Raw genomic sequence first — 22,210 nt, 5'->3', positions numbered from 1 at the left:
TTTTAAGACTTTCTTTCTGCTACTTTAAGTGATGGCTTTTCTTTCCTTTTCCTTTCCCTTTCTTTCCATTTTGTGCTTCCAACATCTTTGATTTTTTATATTTATTTTTTTTTCTTTTCTGGCTCTTCCCTGGTCTTTCTTACTCTGTCAACACCTCTTTTGAGATACATTTACCTGAACTTGGACTCACCAGTCCCACTGAGTCCTGCCAGTCCTGACCAGAGCTCCGGTGTTATCCATGGGCCTTACTAGCAGCTCTTGTGTCTACCCCTGCACATTTCTAGTCTGCAATAACACAGCACTGTTGGCTCAAGTTCAGCTTTTGACCCGGTGAATGTCAGCTCTTTTCTATCTTATTATTGCGTATGCTGTTGGAAAACATTTCAGGGGTCAAAAGATCCCTGTTGTCCATCCCATGACAGTAAAGAAGTTGCAAGCCAAGCTCATTTGACAAGAAACAATTAAAAGGTGAATCAGGTTTCTTTGTCTTTGCCAACAGATGCTGACTGTTTCGCAGAAAATGCACCTCACCCCAGGAACCAGCTGTTTCAGATCTGCAAAGGAGATTATCTTATATACATATACATACCCCATCTGAGCAAGTGACATACAGAGAGACTAGAGGTAGTAACTGGAAAGTTGGTACACTTCTGACTGTGGGTGTGCTTCCCGCTACACACAGTTCTCTCAGGCTGTGGTATGAGTTTGGGTAAAGTATCAATATGGATAGAGAAGAGTTAAGAGGTTCCTTTACTAACAAAAGTAAAAAAATACCAAAAATATTATCTGAGTTTCTTCTTGTTGACTCTTTTTAGAATGAGGTTAATTCCTGAAATGCCTGAAAGTACACTAAGGTGATGGTTGCAAAGCTAAGGTATTGTTTTGTGGAACATTATTGTGGAACAGTCGGCTTCTGGATTTATCATTATTATTGGAAAAACTAGCCAGCCTGTGTGTGATATATAATTACACACACATATAAATATACACACTTAACAAATGTAGTAACTTTTCCTTTAAAATGAGGAGAAAAGAAAGAGGGGGGCGGGGGCGGGGCTGGGGTGTGTGTTTGTTTATAATGTGCAGGCAAAAGCTTCTGCTATAATAGATACAGGGACCTGCAACTCCACAAACAACAAGAAGCTACATGTTTCAGATAATCTGATGGGTTTGGAGGAATATGAGCTGTACCTACCTACATATTCATCTGAAATTTTAGTTATTCTATGCCACAGGTTTTGGGGAATGTTGGGTGTTTTGTTAAGATACAGTCTGCAGAACACCAAAGGTTTTAGTAATTTTTTTTTTTTTCTGTTGCATGCAATCCCAACAGCTGCGGTACATTTACTCTTTCCTAAATTCTTTTTAGGTGCTCTGCAGCTCCTAAGCAGCAGGTTCACAACAGTGCCAAAGGCCCATCAAAACAGAGGTGTTTCAATGCCAGAGTTAATGTTAATGGTAAGAGAGAGGTTATATTCTGAGGCAAGGTGTTCTTTGCTTTTACCAGTATTAGTTAATTATCATAATTTTTGGATTAAATTAGGCAAAATTATTCCAATTTGCACTTTTTAAAAAATTTAGTTATTAAAAAAAACTACCAGAGCCTTCTTTTCACACATCCACATTTCACCAGAAAAGTGAGCCTCTGTTAAAATATTTTTCAGGTGTTGAATACTGTTTCTGAAGTTAAGTGGAAAGAAAGAGCAAAGGCTTTTTATGAACCGGAGGCTGAGTCCACTGATATTGGAGAAATGTTTTCTTGCAGAGTTAAACATCTTGACTCTGTGCCCATCCTAATATACTTCACCCTTTGATAAATGATCGTGATGAATTATTTAATGCAAACCACCTTATTTTCCCCTAGCTCAAATTATCACCAATACGTTATGTTGTGGTGTATGAATGGCAGCTGATGCTCAGCCCACCCAGGTAGCAAACACCTAGAGCAAAGCTCTAGGGTTCACCTAAAGAATTTTCTTGCTTATTGCTGCAAAAGAAAGAGCTAGTCGAGGTTTCCTCCCCTTTCAGAGATGCTGAGGAATGCAAATACTCTCTTCTTATTTTGGACTTTAAGCCCGTGCTTTCCTACTGGAGCTATATCTGGCTTGCCCTTCACATCAGTGTCTGTGCCTGCCAGGGAAGCACTGTTTACATTTTTAAATTAAAGCTTCTCTTTAGCAACATTCCTAAAAAAAGAAAAACTCCATAAATTTTGAAAGCATGTCAGTTAAGGGGAAACAAAAAGACAAGGAAAACTAAACAATAAAATAAATTAAAAGACATGCCACTGACAACAGAAAGTCATTGTCGCTAAATCCAAATAGAAATGCAGATAATGCAGAGGCTTTCAAGTAGCTATTTGTTTATGGTTTGAGTGGATATTTAACAAGTAAATTAAGTGAACATATCCTCAGTATATTATGCTTTGCTTGAAGCTGTGTTTACAATGCTTTTTTTTTTTTTTCCTCATGACAGTAAAATAACACCGCTCAAATAGCATTTTAGTCAATATAAACTGCAGGTTATCAGTAAAAGTAACATTAAATCTAACAACCCTATTGCAAATTTACATCTACCTTAAACTATTGAATAATTGACTGCCTGGGAAGGCAGCAAATGAGTAGTTTAATGGCACCAATATACTTCTTAAACTGGTCTCTCTCAAAGGTGAGTCTGTAACAGGAATGGGAAGTTATCAGAGAAGTGGAAACAACCTGTAGTTCTTCCACACCTGAAAGTCTCCTTTTTTTCGATACTGTGTAGATATACCTCAGTTATGCATAGGGAGTAAAATTTGCCTTCGCTAAAAGACTGATGCTATACCTCCAAATCTAAAGGGAGCTGACTGTAACCTTAACTCTGTAAACCTAAGGTTAAATAACCTTAAAATCTTCAGTAGAGGGTTTCAGACAACTCTGTGTAGCCTAATTGAAAAAAAGTTGGTTGGGAACATATTCTTTATGAGGATATTATACAGGCAGTGAGGACATCCTTCCAGAGGGTGATTTATTGAACCACTGCTCAGTAACACTTTTTGAGGAGGGTGAGTTCTGAAGGAGCCCTGTTGATACAGCTCACGGTGAGGCACGGAGGAGATCCCACCAGGCTGCTTTTCAGATGCTTGCCTGACACCCCGAACGTAAGGGCAGATGCAATGCTACCATCCAATTTTAGCTCCGCATAGTGAATAAAGGAGGGAGAAATGGTCCTATCAGACACATCAGCCTCTTTTAGGTGGCATGCATGCTTCTTGGATTTAGGAAGAGGAAATTCTCCTTTTTGTTGCAAAAGTCCATTAAGGACAGCTAGAGGAGCTTGACTTGCTGTTCTTGTTTTCTCACTAGGGCACACAACCGTGCCAGGCAGAGCCTGCTCAAAGATGATCAGAGGGAGCATAAATGACTGTAAGTATGGAAATGCATGTAGCATGGGTAAAGTATCAACTAGCACTCCTATCCAAGACAGGAATTTTGATTAATAGATTTAAAAACAATTCAGGTAATGTTATACAATTATTTGCATTTCAATCTTTTAAAATTAAGCATGTGATTAATGACTAATCGATTGGCTTGAACCAAAGCTATGCTTTAAAAAGACTGCCTGCTTTTTCTTTTTGCTCCAAAGTGAATAAGAGCTCTGTGTTATTTCTTGGACTGATTTATCCTGTGAAGACTCAGCTCTCACTTTGCACAGAAAACTGACATACTTGACACATCAAGAAAGCTTTTTCACTCTTATTAAAGTGCCTTCTTTTCTGCTTTGAGAACCATGAGTGGGTAGGTAGTGTCTTCTGCGATTTGACCATCATATCGATTATTCAGGCTGTCTGCAGTACAGCTAGATCTCAGAACTGCATGAAAAAAAAAAAAAAAAGAAAAAAAAGAAAAAAAAAGAAAAATCCTTATACACTTTCTACACACCCAAATCTAAAGTGGAAAGCAAGCACCTCACAGTGGCTCTGCTCTGGCTTGATTTCCTATGCCTCATGTCATTTCAGCATCAGATGCTAGAAGTTAAGGCATATTTTCAACAGGCACAGTAGGGAATGCAGCACAGAAGCGACAGCACTGAAAGCCTAGGTTTAGCTTGTAATTCTTCTCAGTTTTTAATATTATCATCTCCTCAAGCAAGCACAGAATTGAGGGCTGAATACCAAGGGGCTCCAGGGAACGTAAAACATCCTCACATGCCTTTTTCTCTCTCTCAGTTCTCGTTTGTTTCCAAGATGAGTTCATCCATCTTTAGATGCTCAGGGCCAAATTATAGATGTAAAGGTCAGTGAAGTAGTTTGTGCTAAGAAGAGGTAGAGGGAGGAGAAGGGTAAGCCTCTGTAATGCTTGAGCACCATTTAAAGAGTGTGCTCTCTCAAATCATAAAGCTGCCAAGAATCCCAGACAGCCAGAACATATATTACTTTTAACACCCAGCCAGCCATCCTTTCCTCAACTTGCATTCCCTTCTGCACGCTAAGAGCACAGATGTAAGAACTCTTAGGTTAAAAATCACTGATTTCTATACATTGTACTCTACAAACAAACATTTGCATGGGAAATATTAAAAGGAAAACTGAACAGCTATCCATCTTTATTGTCTGGTTTGGTTTTTAAATAAGGAAAGAAGTGGATGAACTGTTTGGGGATAGCTTGTAACTGATAGGAAACCCAAACAATAACTGTTAGAGGGACTAAAAAGTGTAATTCTTCCTATAATTGTTACAAAATATAAAATCATAATGCAGGATAGTTACATACTGCTATACTACTAGGGGTTTGGGGGGAGTGGGCAGGAGGAAGTGTTGACAGCAATAAAAATATTGATCTGCAAGCAGCATAACTAGTAAGAGGCAGGAGCTGGTCAACTATCCTAAGGTGTCTAAGGTTTTGTTTGAGAAGATAAAATGCTGCCTCCCTAAGCAAATTATCACTGCTTCCCCACTGGAGATTATTTCCCTGTCAGATCTGCCAGCTTCATCACACATGCTCCCTTCTGGAAGCTGCTGCTGTCAAATGAACTTGGTGGGAAAGGAAAACAAAACAAAACAAAACAAAAAAAAACCCAACCAAAACCAAGCATCAGCATCCCTCTTTGAAAGCCTTCAGACTCACCTAGACCTCTTAGACAGAATGAGGGCAGGGTAACTGTGACGTGCAGCTTTGCTGATGGATCTGAAGATGCAGGGACTCCCAGTGACAAGAAGAGGGGTGCAATGAGGGAGCAGGCACGTGCGGTCTTATGTTGCTGTAACACAATTGCAAGCAGAAACCTTCTGTGAACTCTGCTGAAGCACACCAGTGCCTCAGCAATGTACTTGGAAGAGAAGTTAATAGCTTTTGCATGATCTACGTGACCTGTGCTACTCAACACCTGCTCCAGTGCCTGGGCACGGCCAAGGGGCACTGATGGGTGCTGATACAGACAAAACTGAGGCCACCTTGCACACCAAACCTCATGCCACTGAGAGGTTGCAGGCACATATGTTTCCTTTCTAGCTTGAATTCACAATAGTAGCTGGTTTTTTTTCTGTGGAGGACAGATAGTTGCAGGGCAGCAGTGGTAAAGAATGTTTTTCACTTCTCCACTCCGGCTGAGACAGAAGGACTTTGTTCAGATGCAGCTTTTTGCTGATCCAAGCCTTTTTCACCTCGAGAGTGATTGACTGCAGTGCAGCCTTACAAAGCTTTGAAACAGAAGTCTGGGCAAACGGTGGCAACTGCTTAGTGCATCGAGTGTAATGGAAAGAATGGTTACATCCGTGGTCTGTAACCACTACGGATTTCTGAGCCCCAGATTTTTAGGTGGCATGCAGGAATACAGGATTTACTGTGGATGTCATGCTGCTTTGAAAAGTCTGATCTTCCTTTGGACAGCCTTCAAATTTTGTCATCTTAAGCAGCCTGCAGAGACAAATTAAAGAGGAAATTACCAAGTGCTCAGACTTAGTACAACTTAGCACAACAACAGCTTAGAACAACAGCTAAAACACCTGTCCTTGAAGGGAAAGACTATAAAGCAATCTGAGAGAAAGACTAAGATATTTGCTTGGAGGTGTCTGTTACTTTGATTTCATCTGTGTAATGTTGACTTAGGGGACTCAAACTATGAAGTTACTTTGCATGTTCCATGTACAGAACACCAAAAATGATAAAAAAGAAATTTCATTCTTAAATATCCTTAAAAATGTGCTTTTTATTATTACAATAATTTTTCATTTAAGTGGCATTACTCTTTTCATTTCACCTCTTAAAAAATAGGCCAAAAAGACACATGTATCTACTAGTTTTAAAATGTTACTTTCTGTAGTATAGCTATTGAGATTTTAGTGAGGAAATGTTTAACTTAATATTTTAGCCTCTAGATCTGCCAAAAGTGTTAATATACATCACAAACTGAACAGCAGGTTATTCCATCTGACCGTTAGTGATGAATTTTCAAATGTCTGCTGAATGTTAAATTCATTATGAGTTATCAGTCAAGGATACACAAGACTAGATTAGATTTGGAATTATTTATTAGCTCAGACCACACCTGCCACTATTCAACATAACTTTTACCTTCAAGCCCATAAACCACAACTTGGGCAGACATTAAAGATCTGTCCAGAGGCACGTAATGATGGTGATTTCTAGGGCATGGGCTTCGAGGAAAGAAGCAGCAGCAGCAGTAAGATGGGTATATGTTGGTTTAATATGCAGTCTGACGAAATCACACTCAAATATCTCTGGGTCCCTTGATTTGTATTCCTGCTATTATGTACAAGAATCAAAAGATATGTTAAATCAAATGGTTTCCAGAAGTGTGAGTCCAACGAATGCAACACAGAGAGAGCAAGAAAGATATTTAAATGCATAATGCATGCCCCTAGTAGCACAAATAGGCACTCCACCTGCCTCTCAGGCATTTATGTACACAGAGGATGTTTCTCTAATTCACCAGTGAAAAATTGTTTACTTGCCTTTCCACACAATCATCATCTCTCAGTTAGTCATGCATAAACTTTTGTTTCCTAAAACAACCAAAGCTTGCAGGTTAGGTGAAAAAAAAAAATCCCCTTGATGATATATGTAGAGTTGTAATCGTTATATTTAATATATTGTAAAGTTCCATGTGTTTACTAAGAAATCATTGTCTCTATTTCTAATGTTACTTGTAGGTATATATGGTCTAAATGAAATGTTGAGTAAGAAATCATAAATCTTTCCCTTTCTACTACCACTATGAAACAGAGGTATTTTATTTTTACCACCAAGTCTTCTGAAAATATTCTGTGCTCTAATTGCTAATATACTTGGCTGATAACATTAAGGGATATCAGAGGGATTTGTCTTCTCTTGCAAATCTAATAGATACATAATGCTGATGAGTTTCTATTAGATTCTAATTAGGAAACATCTGTTCTTGCGTACCCAGATCAAGTGAATGAGTCTGCTTTATTCTGGAGTAACAGTTAACGATTTCCAGCAGAGAGTCATATGAATTAGGTCTTTTTTACACTGCGTATTTGCAAGGGTTATAACCAGTGGCCTTCCACGATGTGTAACAGTGCAAGCTTATTGAAGAAGTGATTTAAGTCAGCAGTACCTCTTGTGAAGCTCATTTTCCTCCTGCTCAAATGACAATATTTATTTTTTTTTTGCTTTATATGAAAATGTATTTTATAGCTTGTTTGTCATTTTGTATGACTTGTCCCACAATATTATTCAGTACTATCAATTCTGAAAGGACTGGATGGATGCATAATTTTCACATTCTTTTCAGGCTTTCTGAAGTATAGATACAATATATTGTGGAAACTGCATACTGTCTCATTTCTTATGCTGCTTCTAGGTAGGAGTAACTCACAGTAACAAACACCCGACCTTTGTGCACATTGTTTATCTTGCTAGAAAACGTTACTTTTAAATGCTCAAGATCTTCTCATTGCAGAAGTGTGAAGCCGAACAGAAGTGAAAATAGTCAGAAAATTCTCTTCTTCTGTATGTTAATGTAGTTTCTAAAATGGTTTTTCTTTCTTTCTTTCCCTTTTGATGGTGCAGGGATTTTTATTTCCTAAAGACTGAACAGCTATGCTCTGTGTGTTAGGTATTCCTGTGTCATAGTGAACCCTACTAGACCTGGGTCAGAGGTGCCGTCATCCAGTTTTCTGGCATATTGGGAAGGTGTGACTCAGAATTGTCTGATATCAGCAGTCAAATGCATCCGACTATTTCTTTTTTCTTTTGAAGAATCACTTTATTAGAAGTCTTAAACCATTCTACCTAAATCTAAAACCTGGGCAACACAGTGTTTTTTTTAGTTTATTCTTCATTTTGCTTCATTTCCTGTAGGGGGAAAAAAAAAAAAGAAAAAAAAAACATCAGCAAACTCATGTTCTTTGTATTTTTTTTTTTGGTCCAGATTCTTCATGCAACAAGTTCCTTGAATATATTACAGCAACAGTTAAAAACACGCATTTATTTTTATTTGTCTTAAATATTGAGCTTTTTTTTTTTCCAAAAAAATGAAGTAACAGCAGAAATTCTTCAGGAGGAAGGCCAGTCTGGCAGACTAAAGGGCTTCCTAAGTAATAAATATGCTTTGATGAGGTCACTTTTGAGGGTGGCAGGATCAGAGAAAGCACAGTATGGGATGCACAAAGTCAATCCAGTTCATTTCAACTCCCTTACTGTAACAATGCGAACATGGTTAGATGTTTGGAAGTGCCACGTACTGATGAAAAAGGAGGGCTTAAGGTCTTGTATGCAGTCAGCTCCAAAGAAGAAAAAGCACAAAAAATGTGGGTTATCTGCTTTGATTTGGGCTAATTAATCTTCCATCTCTAGTTTTCTTTTCTATGCCACTGGGTTTTCCCTTTCTCTTCCTTTGTTATCCAGGATAGTTCCTACTATCAACTTATTCTATCCTATTTGCTTCCACTTCTTTAGGATACACCTTGTCTACAATGGATCAGCCATCTGCCTGCACACAAATTGGTCTCTCAAAGCAGTTACCGCTTCCAATCCCCCAATGACCAATTCTCATTCCTCAATGAAGAAAAAAACATTTTAACTACTCGTAACATTTCCATGTTGCTCACAGATCTCTGACAAGTCTAATATTCTCTTAGACATGCATAAAAGCCTCAATTTTTCTGCTCCTGACACAATTTTAATGAAAACTGTGTGGAATTATTCTGTTCGTGACCTCCCCCCTGCAGAATGAGCTTTGCTGCGATGTGCTGTCTCTGAGGAGGAGAGCAGTGTCAGCCAACTCACGGGCACGTGAAACCAGCACATATGCTGTGCACGCTCAACTCAGGTCTAGTAGTTATTACTCAGGGCATATTAACCACAAAATAAAAGAAACCTGACCTCCTTACTGTCTCCTTGTGACTGATGCTAGCTCACCAACAGCTTTGTGCTAAAGTCTGCTCTGGTCTCGCAACCTTATATTAATAGGTGCTGTTATCTGGGTATTCAAGAATCAGACCTTGAAACATAATTTTCCACCCAGAGTATTCACATCAGATGAAACCAGCTAGAAGGTAATGCAGGGAAGGAAATGCTGAGAGGGCAACAGAGATTATCAAAATAAAAAGTTCCGTACTGCAATGGTCATTTCACACCCACATAAACACACTGGGCAGAGCAATGAAGGCAGTGTTCTAACAGGTGATTGAGACTTTACCTACCCTCCCAGCCAGCAGAGTATTCGAGAGTGAAGACATCAAGCTGTAGAACATTTCAACAGCTTAAACAATTTCTTCTCTTAGGCCTTGTCTATATTAGCTAAAGCATTGTTTAAGCAACCTAGTTCACAAAACCAATTCTGGGCGGGCTTCATGCACAAAGGCATTCAATGCTCCATTAAACATATTGTCATATGTTATTTGTCACAACAAGTTCAATAAAATGAGCTTCTAAAAGTGAAGTGCAATGCCTAAAATAAACAGCGACTCAAGACTTGCAGGTGAGGAAATGAAAATGCGCAACTGAGATAAATTTTGTAGTTTCTTCAGGAATACGACATTGTCAGCAAACTGGACTCTTATTTCAACCAATAACCAAAATGCCAGGACCACTGTGTGGTAGAGGGAAAGCTCCTGGGAGATGAGAAGGAAGGTAAAATGTTCCTTATTACATTTGAGAAATTTTCTCTAGATTCATACCTATTACTCACTGCAACACAACGGTCTGAGTTCCAGACACACATTCTCATTCTAACTCTGGTGGTGTTTTCCTAAAAGATCCTTCTAACAATCAGGGAAATTACAGAATTCATGGGAAAATATAATCTTTTGAACAATCAGATATTTATTTCACTACTGGCTAAGGAACAGATTTGTGCTGGATTCAATAACCTCAGATGAGCCAAAGGCCAACTAACACTCTCAAAATGCCTAATTCATGGCTCTTCACTAATGCAGAGCCTGCCAGCACTCCTCCATCCCCTCTAGGATAGATTTTTACCTGGGGGAATCTGTTGACAGCTGTCATCTGAATATAAGCATCCATAAACCTACGTCCCTCTTGACTTCTGGGTTTTCCTCCAAAAATCCCTCAGCTGCAGCTGAGGAGCAGTGTCCCTAAACCTCCCTCCTGTGACCCAACCATCACCTGAAGCTGCACTGCCTCATTCTTCAGTCTCATTAGATCTTGCAGCCTATTTTTTTTCCCTCAGAAGAACCCTTGGAGCCACATGCAATGAAGAGAATGTTTGATCTTGAAGTGCCAAGTTTTGTAGCTGTATGTTTGAAGTGACTTTGAAAGCAGAAGAAAAATTGGAAGGTCCAACCATAAACCAACCTAAAAAGTTGAATTGTATTTCAGACAAGAGAAACTGCCATAGTTTATTGGACAAGAAATGCTACTGCTACAATAAATGTTCTACCGGTTTGAATAATGTTTTTATTTCTGCTTCTTATTTTGTTAAAGCTTTATAAAATTAAAAAAAAAAAATAATGAAAAATTCCTAAACAGCCTGGTGCAAGTCTGCGTAATTTTGTGTGACAAAGCCTTACGACCTAGCAGAACATCATCCAGCAGTTCATGTTTTGCAATTGGTGTGTGGTCTGTTTATGTCTCAGTAAGAGCAGAATTAACAAATCCGTTTGTTATGTGAGAGTACATAATGCTTGCCTCAGTGTCACCACATAAATCTTCAGAAATAAAGCACGTAATGAACGTAGGAAGCTGCTTATGTTCAGAGTTTCCCATCATAACAGTTATGAGGATTTCACTCCCATTTCATAAATTAGACAACTCCGCTGGGGAAAACTAGGGAAGACTTTGAACTGAGAGCTGATCAAGGCGCAGAAGCCCAGCCCAGGTCCCTTACCTCAGCAGAGTTTTCAGACTTGGTTATCGTATTTCTGTCCCAGCACAGACCAAGCCAAGCCACAAGGTGATTGTCTCCTGGCTGACAGCTGACAGGTCCTTTGGCAACCCCCTCTGGCATGTCTGAAACGTTTAGTCTAATGGCTGTTTTCTGGGCTGCTGCTGGCAAAGACAGTGTGATTGTGGCTGGGTGCTGAGCCAGGATATACCCCCACCTGGATCCTGAGGCTGCGGCTCGGGGAGCAGCAGCATCTCTTGTCCCGTGCAGGCTGCTGTCGCATCCCTGCAGCGCAGCAGCAAGGGTGGGAAGAAGTCAAAATCCGAGAACCCATTTATCCCTTGGGATTTGGTATCCTATTTAGTTGTTCAAAGCTGGTTGAATATATTACTATTTTATAACTATATATCTATATAGCTAACTATATTCAACTAGCAGTTGAATATATGTGTGTACGGACTCCAGTTTGTGCTCTTAAGTTTTCACCCATTTGGGTAAATTCTGACTTTCTCAATGATTTACTCTGCTGCTGAAAAATGAATTATTATGTCATTCTTTATTTCCAGACCTACACTTCACAGAAAAACAGCAACATTCAGCACATCTGAATGAAGCTCCAGAGTTAGTTTAACACTCGGCAACGAATGATAACTTTCCCCCTAGCAATGGTTTTGCTATGGTATTTATACACAAAAGGCTAAGAAATAGCTCACAAACATATTACTAAAAATATATATATTTATTAAAAGAAAATCATGACAGCTTTCAAATCCATGATTCAATTCTCATTTCTCCATGTCAACTCAGGTTTTTTATGATGTAAAATTTCTTTGTCAGTTCAAGCAAAATTGAACGACTTTCTTTCCCAACTCTCAAAGTTAATCTGAGCGTTTTGGTCTGTTCAGTGTCAATATATGTGAGAATTTACAGTCTGGGTGTAAAAATACAAAAAATCTGTATTTTTTGGTGTATGTATCTCAGGGAAAACATAAGGAATACTGTGACAAAAAAGTTGCATGTACCAATGGTCTTTTTTACATTATTCAGTTTTCTATATCTAAAGATCTTAGTACCAAAGTGAAATGTTACCTCTGTTTTACAGGTCAGAAAACGAACAAAAGGAGGTCGAACAAGCCAACGTCAGGATCAAGATTAGAAGTCACTGGCCTTGGACTATGCTGTAATGATTAAGTGTTGCTGCACGTGATTTTCACCTCCCAGTTTTCTTGAATCTATGTAATTTCCTGAATATTAAGTAGGTAATGTTTACAAATAAGCCCTCTGAACTGCTTAGCATCTGCTATGGATGTGAGATACTTAACACATAACTATTACAGAGCTGCACCTTTTAAATGCAGGACTGAGCCTGGCAAACTTGCCTTGGTGAATAAGACATTGTTAATAGTACTGGTAACAGCTAGAATTCTTTCCTTCTACTCTTCTAATTTTATGTTCCATATGTATTAAAATACAGTCGTACCTAAGTACTTTGTTGTGCATTATCTTGAGTTATTTTTTCCTGAATGTTGCTCCCTTGAAAAGTGCTATTTAAAGGAAATACTGGACTAGAACTAGCCACCTCTACGTTTTCACTTCTGAAGTGAAAGTACTCTGGGTTGACGGTGTTATTAAGTTGAGTGTTAGGGATCTGAGATGAGTAAAAATCAAGACAGAATTCAGCTAGAGGCAGCGAATATGAAACAGTGCATCATTGCTGTGAAGTTGCAGTCTAAAGAGCTATTAGCAAGACAGTGACATTCAAAATGTGAAAAGTCTTTGCCTTCAGCCTTTAAAAGCATTGTTTTTTAATATGGAAAGAGTCACTCTTTTTTTTTTTTTTTTTTTCCCTTGTGTTGCTTCTTGATGAAGTTTTTGAGATTGGTCACATTTTACAAACCAAATTTGTTAATTTTAAATCACCTTAAAGTATGAAGACATTTGAAACATATTTGTTAAAAATTAAATACTTTCATTTCTTTTTTACTGCTTGCTTCTGATTTATAAAGCAAAGGCAGTGAACTAATGAACTGTGGATTGTTAGTTGTGTTTTAAAAGGTGAAGGAGGATTATCACTTTTTATAGATGTGTTAAATATTCACTGAAGATACTAATATATTTTGGCATATTTAGCAACTTGAGGGATGTCCCTGGCTTGTCAGATGAACTTTCTGTTGAAAATTGTGATTCCATTTCACAGATCATATGGGCTGTCATCTCATCTCTGAGATCTCCCCATCATTGATATGGACAAAACAATAGGAGTTTTTTAAAGTAATGTGATTCATTTGCTTGCAGAATGGTTTAAAAGCCACTGCTAGTTTCATAAGGCCTACAACATGTACTTGAAAAAGGCAAAATTAACAGAAATCTTTTTAAAGTGCCCTTCTCACAGTCTCTCATAAAAAAAGAGGCTAATTTTCCACAGCCAGTGTGACTGATAAGAAGAAAATCTGGTGTAGAAAAAGCCAGAGATAAATGTCGAAATGAGCATAGACCAGTGCAGGAGCATCAAGGGCACAGTGACACAGGTAAGGCTTTGCTGGGGGAATGATCACCCTCGTTCTCAGCTGATAAGTGAGTGCTTCTTCCAGGTGACAATCACTAATGACAGCATAAGAAACAGCAGCTTCCAGTTTTAGACAAAAATGATGATTGTCAAAACGACTGAAATGATAGATGCCAATGCTTTATTAGTTCAGCGTTACCGTAGAGCCAGACAGTTACCCGATTCCAATCTCAATGCAACTTTTGAGGTTGCCTTCAATGAAAGGAAAATGCACATTTTCCATTGTTAATTACATGGTAGCTCCTCTTATTGTCTTAGCTGCTTATGGCTTTCCACCTTCTCTTTTACCGCCTTCTGCTGAGGACCACAGGTTCATTACTAGAAAGTTTTCATGTCTCTGTCAGGACACCTCATAGATGATGTCTCACCCCTGATGTCAAGCATGCCCTGACAAAGATGACCTCTCTGCTCCTTACTGTGCCAAGAAAGGATGCACTCTTAGCACAGAGCCAAAGGGAGCAGGGGTGTGCTCTCACTGTCAATGTAGCAGCTTTACCCCTATTCTCCCACCCCAGCTTCTCTCTGCTGAAGGATTAATTTTTGCATCAGGGCAATCTGTGAGCATAGGTGAACAAGCAAGCCTTCCCCCCCGCCCCCCCCCCCTCCCCCCCCCATCTACAACCTCCTTGCTGGAGCTCTAGCCCCATGTAAACAACAAGTGAAGTAGAAAGACTCCTTAAGGCATGGTAGAAAAAGATTTGCAAGGTTACCTATGAATTTTCAAAAATGCCAACATCTGTATCTGTCCTTCTAATGGACACATCTGAGGGATCCTTCACATTGTTTAAGGATGTACCTAAGGCTCAGATAAATTATGAGTGTTTCCAATTGTAAATGTATAACAGATCTTGTTGCCAAAATCAACTTTCTGAATTAATTTTTCTTTTTTCTATCTTAAGCTATACATTATTGAGTGTGTGCATGTTAGATGCTCCTTTTTCCACAAGAAAAAAAGGTAGGAAAACAAAAAAGAAGAGCTGAAAGACAGTTGCTGCTTTATTTTTAAGATTAATAGGAAAAAGTCATGGAAGGGAGACTGCAGGACTATTGAACACCCACACTCCTTCGGGAAACCCACTTCTGCAAATATTTTCCATACATTTTTTTTCCCCCCTGTCTTTAGTGTAACTAGCCAGCTAGATTCAGAAGGTGTTGAAGCAGACTGGGCTGCTCACAGAGAAGAGAAGGGCATTCACCTGGGAGAACTGATGCTGAGGTCCGGGGGATGGTTATTATAAAATATTTAAACATGTTTGACACCTACACAAATGCTCTAACCCATATGCAGGCCTTTTGTTTTCTCTTCATGGTCTGATTAATATTCAATTATGTCAATCAGAGCAGATCTTTCACTCTCCTTTGTCAGAGGAAGAAATTAAACTTTTTTTCACTGCATCCTAGTTGAGTGTTAACCGCAGGGCAAGTCGCTTACAACCACCAGTTCCTTGGGCTGTGCTGCATGAAGAGGGCCTGAGGACCACACGTAGCTCCAGAACAGTGTTTCAGGTTGAAAATCCCAGTCAGGATTTGCCCCTCTGAAGCAGCTTAATGACAAGACTGTGACGTTTGATTTCTTCATCATTTCTTACACATTAACTGTCTGTGAATTCCTCTAGAGCCTAGATACCTAATTTAAGACTGTAGAATTACTGAGTGATGCTGTGGCTGAGAGTAAGATGCTTCAACCCCAGCACGTGGTACTGCCCGTAGCCTTTGATGGACCTCATTTGTGGTGTGATCACGGACTCCTGGGAGGGAGAGCTGGACCCTTGGTCTCCAAGGGAAGACATCAGCCCCTGGCTGTGTACCTGGTATGCATAAGCCAGTGGCTGCCACATCTTTTCCAGCCCATGAGAAGGTTTCTCCTATCTGCTTCAGATGACAGCCCGGTTGACAAACTGTGGAGAGCAGGCCTGTCCCCAAAATCCCTCTGACCAAGGTTCTGTGCTAAACCTTCCCATGCTGAGACTGTGGTATATCAAGGGTAGAGAAAAAGGGCAATGTTGACAAGAGTCTTATGGAAGTCCAGCACAGACTGGTCTTCAAAGCCAGTTAGTGTCCCACTGCTACAAGCACATGGAGGAAAGGAGTTTGAGGAGGGGAGAATGGCCCAGAGATGCAACAGTAGGCAAGATACAAAAGTGCCAATACATCTGCTCCTGCCTTTCCCCGCCAGACTGCTCTTCCACCCCGATGGACAGCAGCACGCGTGTACATGTCCTGGTCACAAAAAACATCCTAAAAGGCTAAGGCAGGCAAATTCATGACAGTATAAGGAAGTCTGGTGGAATTAACATGTCAGAGGGGTCAACTTGTCACACAGCACAGGCTACTGACAAAGTAGTCTCCCTAGATATCCAGGCTGGCATGCAGCTTAGATGCAGGGCAGCCTGCAGATGAATCAGTGACCTGTCCTGTGGAAGTACAAGGGACTGGTGACAATTCAAAGTATATTTTACTATAATAAAAATGTCAACATCTAGCAGAGGCAGGCATAAATTGAAATGGAAGAAACAGAAAGAAGGGAGAAAGAAAGGAAAGAAAGGATCCTACATAGGAAATAAGTGGTTTGAACACTGAACGCATGGATTCACTCATGTGCTATAAAAAGTGAGAGGTCAAAGATCATTAAGGCATAGGCTACCATTACTCCTTTCAGTATTTTTTCAGGGCCTCATTTTGGAATTTTGTATATGTAATCTAGTTTCTCTAATGCCATCACTTCGTAATTTTATGTTGTTAAATAACAGCATATAATGCACTCTGCATTGAAGGAAAGAAAATGTAAACAATTCCTACCCTCAGATTTTAATGATGTTCAAAACAGATAAGAACTTGGATAACCTTTCAACAACATTACATAGACCATACACTACTGACAAAATATTTTAGGTCTGTATTAGCAAGCATTATGTTACTATACCTACTGCTGTTTTCCAGATTTTTTTTTGATCTCATGTTGTAAAATCCAGCATCTCTGTCACCAGTATACTGGATAGATCAGAGGAACTGGATTCAGGCCATATGTTGGATTTCTTTACTCATACTTTTATTTTCATCTAGTAGATAACTAGGCGTGTTTCCTGTGAAAGAGGATTTTTCATTATATGGTAATAAAAAGCCAACACTTTTTAGGATGTGTCTTTTACCTGTAAATGTCCATTTCAATGTTTCCTGTAATTAAAAAGCCTGAATTATTGCCTGATAACACTTGACACGAAAGTACTAATATGAATTACTGAAACAGCATTCAAAGCATCTTATTTCCTTGACTTTATTCCACACTACTTATGTTTCTGTACACTTTGCTGCAATAATCTGATTGTTGAAGCACAATGATCAAAACTGACAAATTTTCAAGGAGTATTTTGAAATTGAGTATTTTCATGGAATATTTTAAACTAAACCCAGGAAGAATGGGAGGAAGAACCAAGTGTCATCATTTGTTAATATAGTCAAGACTAGTGGTGTCCAGGGTTAAGACAGACAAACATTCATAGTTTCCCATGCCATGACTCAGCTCATGTAAGCCTGGTGGAGATGATGGCCTAAAATTTACTAGCACTCTTGAAGTTCAAAAAAAAAGCCATTGTTCAAAGGCTGAGATGCAATCAGTGTGAGAGGGGCTATGAGTATCATAGTGACTTGGAGAAGAGGTCTTAACCTAGCCAAGGAGGCTTTCAGTGTCCAGGATGTTTGGGAGAACCACTTCTGCTTCTGCTTAGAACTCTCATATACATCAGCAATGGAGGCAGACACCTATGTCTGGCCTTCTTCAGTGATTTTCTCCATACCCTTTCCCTGGAGAACTCTAACTGCTTCCCAGGAACCCCCATAATATCTAAAGTGGCTCATGGGAACTAGGAAGAGTATCGAAGGTAAAAAGCTAATATATTCAGTATTTCTAACCAAACATGATAGTGATGGTGCTGGATGACAAATCTGGCACTCAGATGCTTGGCAATGCCAAAGGTACAGGTTACTTTTACAGTTTTGACTGGAGAACAATGCACAAACAGTATAGTATATTTCCTGTGTTTCACAATATAAGAAACAAAAGTACTAGGAAAAAAAAAAAACCAACCAACCAACCAACCAAACAAACAAACAAAAACCACACACAAAAAAAACCAATCAACAACAAAACATCAGGGACAACACTGCAAGGTTCACAGGGGGGTTCTCAGCCCACACCTAGGACTATTTCAAAAGACAGGGGTGTCTGAAGTGGGTGATTCTTCAGTAAAATCCTCCTCAACTCCGTAAGCGCAACATTTTTAGATTTATAATCTTGCTTTTTATTTTCTACACTATGATTTTCCATAGTCAAATTCAGAGAGAGAGCTGGGTGTACATTAATGAGGCGAATAATACGATTAATCTAAAAATAATTTGGTTATGTTAATAACTAAAACTATAATAATATTAAAGCAGAATTTACTACTTGGGCAAGGCTTTAATAAAGGCATACAGGAACTGGCATCTGGTCAAATGCATACACATTTGTATATTAAGTCCATTACAGTTTTATCTGACCACAGACTTTGGTTGACATAACCCACTGACAGCCCTCTGAGTTGCTGGAGAACACCTGACGTAGTCACGCTTACACTAAGACATAAGATAGGTGCAGTTTTGCCTACTCTTGAAATTAGTTCTGCACAAAAAAGACTGACGGAAGAAAAATTGCTCAAGACCACTGCACTAATATGAGTGAAGAATTTCTGGGTATTTTGGGTTTGGCTTTCCAAACTGGAGGCTGTATATTATGGGGAATTTCTAGAGGTGCTGCCCTGTAAGGCACACATTGAGTAATAAAGAGATGTAGCCTGGCTCAGTTAATACTGTAGGTAGTATTCACCTTCAGTGGGAGTTTGTAAACAAGCAGTGAGAACTTTTGAAAGCATCTTTGCCATTTCTTCCGGTTCAACACTGTTTTCTTTGTGTTCACCCCTGTGACTAATGAAATGAGTTTGTTTGGGGTTTTGTTTGGTTTTGTTGTTTTTTTTGTTGTTTTTGTTTGTGGTTTTTTTTTTTTTTTAAAGGAAAAAAAAGAAAAAAAGAAGGATATTTTATGGTGTCCAGTTCTAAATGCCTGCAACAAATGAAGAAAAACAGATGATGGTAGAAAGCTTGGCTGAACCTTAAAGATATATCTTAATGGTGAAAAAATAGAAAAAAAATGTATGTTTTATTTAGCTAAGTACTTGGCCATATGTGTAACCAAAAGGACTAAACTTAAAGACTTATTTCATTTTCTAGGAAGACTTTCTTTGTTAAGCTAGTCAAGAGCATTATGAACATGTAAAGGTCATATGATGTAATGAGATTTTGTTAGGCATGTTCACACACTTATCTTTGTGGATAAAAGATGTTTTATTCTGATTTTATTTTTTTTTCTGAAGAAAGATTACATTTGCATATTTTATAAATCACGTCACCTCTGATTTAGAGGCCTATTAAATTTTACCCTCAATTCTAAAGACTTGTGGAAAATAGAATATAAAATATACATAAATGTGTACAATAGGCTTCCATTCAGTTATTTGACAGACTTTAAATTTATGGTCCTATTATCTCTAGCATGGTACTGTTACATTTGTTTTCTATAGATATCAGGAGATTTAAAATAAAACCAATTATGTAATTGTAAATATCTGTGAAAAAGCAATTGTTAGGTTCACTAGCTCCATTGGAGGGACAAAGCATTAATACAATTTCCAGCTATAAGCTGCATTTATATAAAAACCTGGGAGATCTACAGAAAAAAAAACCTAACCTGTGGTCTATCTTTCAGTATATCAGTGAAATGTACATTTCTATTAGAATATTTAACACTTTTCATTCTTGTTATCTGCTTAAACAGAACACACTTCAATATGTGAAGCAGATAGATTCTGTTAAAAGGAATATTATTTGAATGTTTTTTTAATATCTTCTGTTGCAATTGTTTGACTTTGAAATTAACTGTAGATTAACTGTAAGGGAAAGAACCAGCCAGGCAGACTGGTGTGGTGAATAGTGCACTGCACAGGGACTCGGTGTCTGTTGTGATTGCTCTCTTTGATATGCAGTGAATGGTCAATTTATTCTTGCATCCTTTGTCTCTGCTCTCAATTCCTTTTTTTTGTCAACGAAGATGAATTATGGAGGTTTTACCTGATGACACAAATCATTTTAGGGAAAATCAGCTTTTTCATGAAAAGCTGTAATATTTCTGCAGACACTATAAAGATAAATATTTTAGTTTTCAATCCACTATTTTTTAAAAAAAATTTGTTTGCTTTACATGTATGTATATTTACATGTATGTTAGTGAAATTACTTGTCCGTTAAAGAAAAACAAGCTGTTTGGGGAACCTTAAACCTCCCATGGACAGACCAAGACTGTATAGGTAAAGTATTTTGGGTAAAAAAGTTAACGTTGATATTTCATGAGTGGTTTGGTTTTGATTGTTTCTTCTTTTCTTTTGTTTCTGTTCCTGAGCACCATCTGATCTATGTAGATGAGGATTAAGTTCCTGAAAAGTGCTATAGCCCTGTGAAGTCCTGTTTCAAGCTTCAGGGGACATTCTTTGCACATGTATATTCACAATATAGGGATGAAAGACTCCGGTTGGCCTTAGTTTTCAGGATGAAAAAATGTAAGGACTCTCTTAGAAAGGCAGAGGGGGGAGAGAACGCCTAAGAGAAGTAATAAAATCACATGTAAGGCAAGGAACCACTGAGCAGATGTTCAGCATTTCTTAAACCAGAGATGCTCGCAGAAAATCTAATGTGTATCTCTGATTGAGTGGTACGAAAATTGGCAGGAAGTATATCAAACCTATATGGAAGTAATGTTTGGGCAGTGGGTGCTTTAGGAGGAAAGACCCTTAATCAGAACAGAGGCTCTTGCAAAAAATACAATAGCTGCAGTTGAAGAAATGATAAAAAGATTTAGCAACTGAGGCACTGCAGATACCAACCAAATGGATACTCTAAAAACATCTAGCTAATACAGCCAACCCTAAAAAAAAAAAAAAAGCAACTTTTTTTTTTTTTTTCTCATGAAGTTTTCAATAACAACCTATTTTGCAGTTCTGTTCATGCCCCATCCCTGGCAGTGTCCAAGGCCAGGCTGGACGGAGCTTTGAGCAAGCTGGTCTAGTGGAAGGTGTCCCTGCCTGTGGCAGTGGGGGTGAAACTAGAAGATCTTTAAGGTCACTTCCTACCTAAACTGTTCTATGATTCTATGATTCATCTCCCGTAGCTCTTCTCAGTCTTCATCTAGAAGGACCTGAAGCTTCCCCACTGTAGGGAAAATAAGTAGGGAATGTCCACTGCTATAAAATAACAACCAAGGAGGTATATAAAGGTGTGAGCAAGGAAAAAAAATACAATATTTTTGGTGAACATCCACAGTTAATGAAGCACAGGACTGTTACAAGGAAGCTTGAAATAGGGTAGCACCTGTTTTCTCAGCATAATTATTGATTGCTCTGGGTTCATGATTCAGTTCCTTAATGTCAATAGTTTATCATAATTTACGTAATAATACATAAAATAATAAGTTTGAGCCTATAATAAGGGCAACTAAGAGTCACAGATACCATGAAAGTAGTGTCCTTGGAGAAAGAGGGTATCGTTTGCAGACAGTATATGCTTATTTGACAAACTAACAAGAGCAGAGGACACTGTGGACTTAGTGCTAGGAATCAAGCCAGGTAAAATAAATGATACTAAACCTGGCTATCATTCAGAATCTGATCACAACATTAGCAAGCTTGAAGTGTTCTGGAGAGTTTAATGGAAAGTGTCATTTATAAGGCATTTTAAAAGCAGACTCGTGTGAAAGTACTTCACAGCATCGGATCCAGAAAGAGCATGTGGATGTCTTCAAGGCCAAGGGCTGGCGCTCCATTCCTACTGAAGTCACCACTGATTAATAAATCAGAGAAACTCCATGTAGCTCTAATCCACGGGAGGTCATGCCAGCCACAAAACCACCTTTCTGCATAACATGCACGGAAAAATACTGTTTAAAAGTATTCCATCACACAAAATGGTGGGAAATGGAGAATGGAAAAGCCACAGGAAAGGGTCTGCCATTGTATGAAGCTTAGAATTTAGTGGATCAATTAGTAGACGCTCACGCAGTGTACTAAGAATTTGACATTGAGAAAATGGGCTGAGTAAGAGACAAGTATTTCCTTACTGTTTGTGTTGAGAAAGTGTTTTAAAAGTTTTGTGAGTTCTTGATGATGCAAGACTATTTTAAAAAAATTATGTATAACTACACACAAGTATCAAACATGTTTTGCAGTGGCAGAGTGAATCCCTGTATAAGATTCT

This window comes from Falco punctatus, assembly GCF_963210335.1.
Source record: "Falco punctatus genome assembly, chromosome: 5".
NCBI classification, from domain to species: Eukaryota; Metazoa; Chordata; class Aves; order Falconiformes; family Falconidae; genus Falco; species Falco punctatus.
The sequence above is the reverse complement of the archived record's forward strand: the minus strand, read 5'-3'. Positions refer to the sequence as shown.